The 7,842-nt window shown below is 37.9% G+C and overlaps 1 pseudogene; it reads right to left on the bottom strand.

Moving 5' to 3' along the window:
* Positions 1–1,052: 1,052 nt before the first annotated feature.
* LOC137758804 (ectonucleoside triphosphate diphosphohydrolase 6 pseudogene) lies at positions 1,053–2,112 on the bottom strand (annotated as a pseudogene).
* Positions 2,113–7,842: the final 5,730 nt, after the last annotated feature.

Genomic DNA, 7,842 nt, shown 5'->3' with positions numbered 1-7,842 from the left:
CATAAAATCACATTAGTGGATGTCTAGCCAGCTGACAGACTAGGATAGGGTGGGAGTTTCACAAAAGTGTACTGTTCTTTTCTGTTTATTTTGAAGAGTTAAAGTGAAGGGAAATGGTCAAAACCATTTCCTTATGCTTCGAAATCCATCTTAAGGAGTATGATAGGCAGATAGAGACAAACTGTGCTGTAAACCTTCAAGGATGGGTGTATCAAGGAACATTCCTCCAGTCCTCTCTTTTTTTTTAAAAAAACTTATTTATTTATTTATTTTTGGCTGCATTGGGTCCTCGTTGCTGCACACAGGCTTTCTCTAGTTAGGGCGAGGAGGGGCTACTCTTCGTCACAGTGCGCGGGCTTCTCATTGGGGTGGCTTGTCTTTGTTGCAGAGCACGGGCTCTAGGCGCAAGGGCTTCAGTAGTTGTGGCTCGCGGGCTCTAGAGCACAGGCTCAGTAGTTGTGGCCCCCGGGCTTAGTTGCTCCATGGCATGTGGGATCTTCCCGGACCAGGGCTTGAACCCGTGTCCCCTGCATTGGCAGGCGGATTCTTAACCACTGTGCCACCAGGTAAGTCCCTAGTCCTCTCTTATGCACAGTATCTGTTTCTGTTTTTGACTGTTTTTACAGCTTTACTGAGGTATGGTTGACAAAATAAAAATATATTTCAAGTGCACAAGGTGCTTTGATATATGTATACATGGTGAAAGGATTCCCACAATCGAGTTAATTAACACATTCATTACTTCACATATTAGCCTTTCTTTTTTTTTTTTGGTGAGAATACTTAAGTTCTACTTTCAACAAATTTCAATTATACAATTAGTTTTATCAACTATAGTTACCGTGTTATACATTAGATCCTCAGAATTTATCTTAAAAATGCTGCTCATATGGAGACTATCACCACTTTTGTGAGGAGGTCCCAAGGTAAACCTGAGTGCTGACTGGGAGGTAGGGGAGAAGAAGGCAGGTGGGGGACTCCCCTGGTGGACCAGTGATTAAGACTCCGTGCTTCCATTGCAGGGAGCATGGATTCAATCGCTGGTCAGGGAACTAAGATCCCACATGCTGCAAGGTGCAGCCAAAAAAGCAAATAAATAAATAAATAAATAGTGAGCCTCCTGAGGCTGCTGCTTTAAAAAAAAGCAGGTTGGCAGTAGGAAGTGCTGAGGAGCGGAGCTGCCAAGAGGCTTGACTCTTCTGTCAGGTCAGTGAGTCCACATAATGAAAAATGGCTCTCAGAGCACAGCTAGTCTCAACATTGTCAGTTTTCTGAGTCAGCTTCAGCACTTTGTTCCCCAGAAACCTGAATTCTTGCAGCAGCAAACTGACAAAGGTGAGACAAGTGCATACATATGAAAGGGTTGTTCTGTGGGTGGATTTCCATTGTCCAACACACATACTTGGCTGCAATCTCAAAAGTCTCCACCCATAAGACTGCCTCCTTTCTCTGCATCCATGAGGACAAAATTTGTTGCAAAGTCATGATGCTAAAAAAATGCATAAAAATTCAAATTCTTCACTTCTTCCATTTTGTGCATTTTTTTCTAAAGGATTTCTGCCACTCTGCTGGCACACAGTTCACGGAGGCCAAATGCCTTCTGTCCCAATATGCTATATATTATTTCAACATGATCCCACTCTTCTTGGAACCTGGGACACAGACAAGGGGTGACCAACTCCTTTGCATCTTTAGCAGCTTTTCTCTCCTATTCAAAGGTACTTTATCACTTCATTTTTGCTGTTGTTTGCAAAGCCTTTTCACAGGATTTAGTGGTAGCATAGGCACTTGCAGATTTCTTTACATAAATGGTTGTTCAAGTCTCTGGTTCTTCCCATGAATCCTGTATGGCCTCCTTTGTCCCATCCATGCATGCAGGTGTCATTCTCCCAGAGCAGGTAGGGGAAAGTTGCTTCTAGTTCTTCTGCCATCTCCCCTAGAAACACTTAATTTTATTATTATTACTATTATTTTTTAACATCTTTATTGGAGTATAATTGCTTTACAATGGTGTGTTAGTTTCTGCTTTATAACAAAGTGAATCAGCTATACATACACATATATCCCCATATCTCCTCCCTCTTGCGTCTCCCTCTCTCCCACCTTTCCCATCTCACCCCTTGAGGTGGTCACAAAGTACTGAGCTGAGCTGATCTCCTTGTGCTATGCGGCTGCTTCCCACTAGCTATCTATTTTACATTTGGTAGTGTATATATGTCAGTGCCACTCTCTCACTTAATCCCAGCTTACCCTTCCCCCTCCCTGTGTCCTCAAGTCCATTCTCTATGTCTTCATCTTTATTCCTGTCCTGCCCCTAGGTTTTTCAGAATCTTTTTTTTTTTTTTTTAGATTCCATATATATGTGTTAGCATACTGTATTGGTTTTTCTCTTTCTGACTTACTTCACTCTGTATGACACTCTCTAGGTCCATCCACCTCACTACAAATAACTCAATTTCTTTTCTTTTTATGGCTGAGTAATATTCCATAGTATATATGTGCCACGTCTTCTTTATCCATTCATCTGTCGATGGACACTTAGGTTGCTTCCATGTCCTGGCTATTGTAAATAGAGCTGCAATGAACATTGTGATACATGACTCTTTTTGAATTATGGTTTTATCAGGGTATATGTCCAGGAGTGGGATTGCTGGGTCATATGGGAGTTCTATTTTTAGTTCTTTAAAGAACCTCCATAGTGTTCTCCATAGTGGCTGTTTCAATTTACATTCTCACCAACAGTGCAAGAGGGTTCTCTTTTCTCCACACCCTCTCCGGCATTTACTGTTTGTAGATTTTTTGATGATGGCCATTCTGACTGGTGTGAGGTGATACCTCACTGAAGTTTTGATTTGCATTTCTCTAATGATTAGTGATGTTGAGCATCCTTTCATGTGTTTGTTGGCAATCTGTTTATCTTCTTTGGAGAAATGTCTATTTAGGTCTTCTGCCCATTTTTGTATTGGGTTTTTGTTTTTTTGATATTGAGCTGCATGAGCTGCTTGTAAATTTTGGAGATTAATCCTTTGTCAGTTGCTTCATTTGCAAATATTTTCTCCCATTCTGAGGGTTGTCTTTTTGTCTTGTTTATGGTTTCCTTTGCTGTGCAAAACTTTGAAGTTTCATTAGGTCCCATTTGTTTATTTTTGTTTTTATTTCCATTTCTCTAGGAGGTGGGTCAAAAAGGATCTTGCTGTGGTTTATGTCATAGAGTGTTCTGCCTATGTTTTCCTCTAAGAGTTTTATAGTGTCTGGCCTTACATTTAGGTCTTTAATCCATTTCGAGTTTATTTTTGTGTATGGTGTTAGGGAGTATTCTAATTTCATTCTTTTACATGTAGCTGTCCAGTTTTCCCAGCACCACTTATTGAAGAAGCTGTCTTTTCTCCATTGTATATTCTTGCCTCCATTATCAAAAATAAGATGACCATAGGTGCGTGGGTTTCTCTCTGGGCTTTCTATCCTGTTCCATTGATCTATATTTCTGTTTTTGTGCCAGTACCATACTCTCTTGATTACTGTAGCTTTGTAGTATAGTCTGAAGTCAGGAAGCCTGATTCCTCCAGTCCATTTTTCTTTCTCAAGATTGCTTTGGCTATTCGGTGTCTTTTGTGTTTCCATACAAATTGTGAAATTTTTTGTTCTAGTTCTGTAATTTTATGATTATTATTTTTAACTAACTTCTGTCAATTATTTCAAGATTTCAAAAGGAAGAAATAAGGGGAGCATCCAACAACCTGAAGCTAGAGTATCCTTTACTTCTGTTCTTAAACAGTTTTCAAGGGTCCCTTTTTTTAAATTGAGGTATAATTGACATATAACATTATTTTAGTTTCAGTAATAAAACTGATTCAATATTCGTATATATTGTGAAGTGATTATCACAGTAAGTCTAATTAACATCATCACCATACATAATTACAGATTCTTTTCTTGTGGTGAAAACTTTTAAGATCTACTCTTAGCAACTTTCAAATATGCAATACAGTATTATTAACTGTAGTCACCATGCAGTACATTACATTCCCATGACATATTTATTTTATAACTGGAAGATTGTGCCTTTTGAGCCCCTTCACCCATTTACCCACCCCTTACCACTGAATCTGGAAACCATCCATCTGTTCTCTATACCTATGAGCTCATGGGGATTTTTTTGTTTTTTTTTAAATTCCATGCGTAAATGAGATTACATTTGTCCTTCTCTGTCTGACTTATTTCACTTAGCATAATGCCCTCAAAGTCCATCCATGTCGTTGCAGATGTTAAGATTTCCTTCCTTTCTATGGGTGAATACTGTTCATATATATATATCTCACAATTTCCTTACCCATTTATCCATCAATGGATACTTAGGTTATTTCCATATCCAATAATACTGCAATGAACATTGGGGTGCATATATCTTTTTGAGTTAGTGTTTTCATTTTCTTTGGATAAATAATCAAAAATTAAATTGCTGGCTTATATAGTTGTTCTATTTTTTATTTTTTGTGGAACCTCCACATTAATTAATTGGATTGTTTGTATTTTTGCTATTGAATTGTGTGAGCTTTTTACATGTTTTAAATATTGACCCTTTATCAGATACATGATTTGCAAATATTTTCTGCCATTCAGTAGATTGCCTTTCATTTTGTTGATGGCTTCCTTTGCTGTACAGAAGCTTTTTAGTTTGATGTAGTCCCATTTGTTTATTTTTGCTTTTATTGCCTTTGCTTTTGGTGTCAAATCCAAGAAATCATCATCAATATTGATATCAAGAAGGTTACCACATATGTTTACTTCTAGGAGTTTTATGGTTTCAGGTATTATGAAGAACACAATTTTAAATGAAGCAAATTAAATTAATTTTAAATTAAAGATAAATTGCTACAAAAATACTTAGGCTTCAACACTTGGAAATATTAGAACCTAATATACACATTTTTGTCTATGATGTTAATATAATTATAATATTTAAACACTACACATAAACTCGTATTATACCATATTTGAATATCCTTAAATATCTCACAATATTTTATTGGTATAGTTTTAAATTGAAAGTAAAATCATATATTTAAATACTTTGTTCAGATTACTCTAACTAATCAGAGTTAGGCCAGAATTTCTAGGTTAAGGGCATGGTCCTCCAGAAGACTGCCCTCACTGCAGACACTAGCTACAAGTTTTGGGGTCCCCCGGCCACCCTCACTTCTGACCAGCTGGTTATAAATTTGAGGGTTCTCACCACTGCTTCAGGTTTGATAATTTACTAGAACAACCCAAAGAACTCAGAGAGAGCTATGCTTATGATTACAGTTTAATTATAGCAAATAGGTACAAATCAGAACCAGCCAAAGAGAGAGACACATAGAGCAAACTCTAGGAGGATTCCAAGCACAAATCCTCTGTTGTCCTTTCCCTGTGAAATCAGGAAGCATCAACCTCCCAGTATATGTATGATAATACACAGAGAGAGTTGCTAACCAAGGAAGGTCACCCAAGTTTTAGTATCTAAACGTTTTGGTTGGTGTTTCATTTTTTTTTTTTTTTCTGGCCATGCCATGCAGCTTGGGATCTTAGTTCCCAGACCAGGGACTGAATATGGGCCCTCAGCAATGAAAGCATGGAGTCCTAACCACTGGACCACCAGGGAATTCCTGGGGTTTCATTCTATAAGGATGGTTGGTTGGATCATTGGTCATGCTATTGAACTCAATTTCCAGCTTCACTCATCTCTCCAGAGGGCTGGTTTATAACAAGTTGCTTCTATTTTTTTAAATGTATTTTAATTTTGAAATAGCTTTTAAAATATATTTAACTATTTTATTTTAGTTATTTTACTTTATTTATTTTATTTTATGGCTGTACCACATGGCATGTGGGATCTTACTTCCTTGACCAGGGATCGAACCTGCACACCCTGCATTGGAAGCGTGGAGTCTTAACCACTGGACCTCCAGGGAAGTCCGGATATCATGTTGCTTTAAGTGCTAATCCTCGCATGGTTGGTCCATGGCCAGCCTCTATCCTGAGTCACCTCTTTCGCACAGATTATCTAGGGGCCCACCCTAAGCCACCTCAGTATAAACCATCAAGTGTAGTCAGAACCCACCATGAATAACAATGACACTTCTGTTGCTAAGGAAGATCCAAGAGTTTAGAGGTGACTTCCCAGGAACTGGGGACAAAGGCCAACAAAATTCATTATTAGACAAATGCTTAATCATAATCAAAAATGAGTTAAAGAGTACTTCTGTAGTGCAGGCAAGTTTCTTCTATAAAATCTGAGAAACAAAATCAGTGTTCTCAGATAGTAAGCTATCTAAACATTACAGAAGAGTTGGCCCTAATGTTCTCTGCTGGCAAAGCAAGAATTGACCTCTGGAAATATTTTCAGATATATTTTAGCATATGGGAAAAGAAAAAAAAAATAGGATAGTTTCCCCCAGAGTTCCATATCATAGCAGGTATCAGAAACAGTGATGCTTTGAAATGTATTCCTAACCATTAATTAAGACTATGTTGCTTGTTGGTAGAAGAGATGTACTCAGGAATGACTGCACAGGCCAGCAAATTCCAGAGAATGATTTCTACCTATGTCTACACAACAAAATAGGAACAAAATCACTCCTTAGATACTTGAGGAGCTTACATGAATGTATAAGGTTGTATTATCTGTAACCCAGATTCAAACTAATTATGTTCAGATACTGTGCAAACCAATGTAACAAAGTGTTTTAAAATGCATTCCCTGTCCCTCCCATCAGGAAACTTGCACAAGACTCTTAGATGAATCATCCACCAGAGGGCAGACAGCAGAAGCAAGAACTACAATTCTGCAGCCTGTGGAACAAAAAACACATTCACAGAAAGAGACAAGATGAAAAGGCAGAGGGCTATGTACCAGATGAAGGAACAAGATAAAACCAAAGAAAAACAACTAAATGAAGTGGAGATAGGCAACCTTCCAGAAAAAGAATTCAGAATAATGATAGTGAAGATGATCCAGGACCTCAGAAAAAGAATAGAGGCAAAGATCGAGAAGATGCAAGAAATGTGTAACAAAGACCTAGAAGAAATAAAGAAAAAACAAACAGAGATGAACAATACAATAACTGAAATGAAAAATACACTAGAAGGAATCAATAGCAGAATAGCTGATGCAGAAGAATGGATAAGTGACCTTGAAGACAGAAAGGTGGAATTCACTGCCACAGAACAGAATAAAGAAAAAAGAATGAAAAGAAATGAAGACAGCCTAAGAGACCTCTGGGACAACACTAAATGCAACAACATTTGCATTATAGGGGTCCCAGAAGGAGAAGAGAGAGAGAAAGGACCAGAGAAAATATTTGAAGAGATTATAGTTGAAAACTTCCTTAACATGGGAAAGGAAATAGCCACCCAAGTCCAGGAAGCACAGAGAGTCCCGTACAGGAAAAACTCAAGGAGAAACACGCCATGACACACTGTAATCAAACTGGAAAAAAATAAAGACAAAGAAAAATTATTGAAAGTAGCAAGGGAAAAACAACAAATAACATACAAGGCAACTCCCATAAGATTAACAGCTGATTTCTCAGCAGAAACTCTACAAGCCAAGGGAGTGGTATGATATATTTAAAGTGATGAAAGGGAAGAACCTACAGCCAAGATTACTCTACCCGGCAAGGATCTCATTCAGATTCGATGGAGAAATCAAAAGCTTTACAGACAAGCAAAAGCTAAGAGAATTCAGCACCACCAAACCAGTTCTACAACAAATGCTAAAGGAACTTCTCTAAGTGGGAAACATGAGAAGAAAAGGACCTACAAAAACAAACCCAAAACAATTAAGAAAATGTAATAGGAGCA

Source organism: Eschrichtius robustus, chromosome 2, assembly GCF_028021215.1.
Source record: "Eschrichtius robustus isolate mEscRob2 chromosome 2, mEscRob2.pri, whole genome shotgun sequence".
Classification (NCBI taxonomy): Eukaryota; Metazoa; Chordata; class Mammalia; order Artiodactyla; family Eschrichtiidae; genus Eschrichtius; species Eschrichtius robustus.
This window is presented reverse-complemented; position numbering and strand designations above follow the sequence as displayed.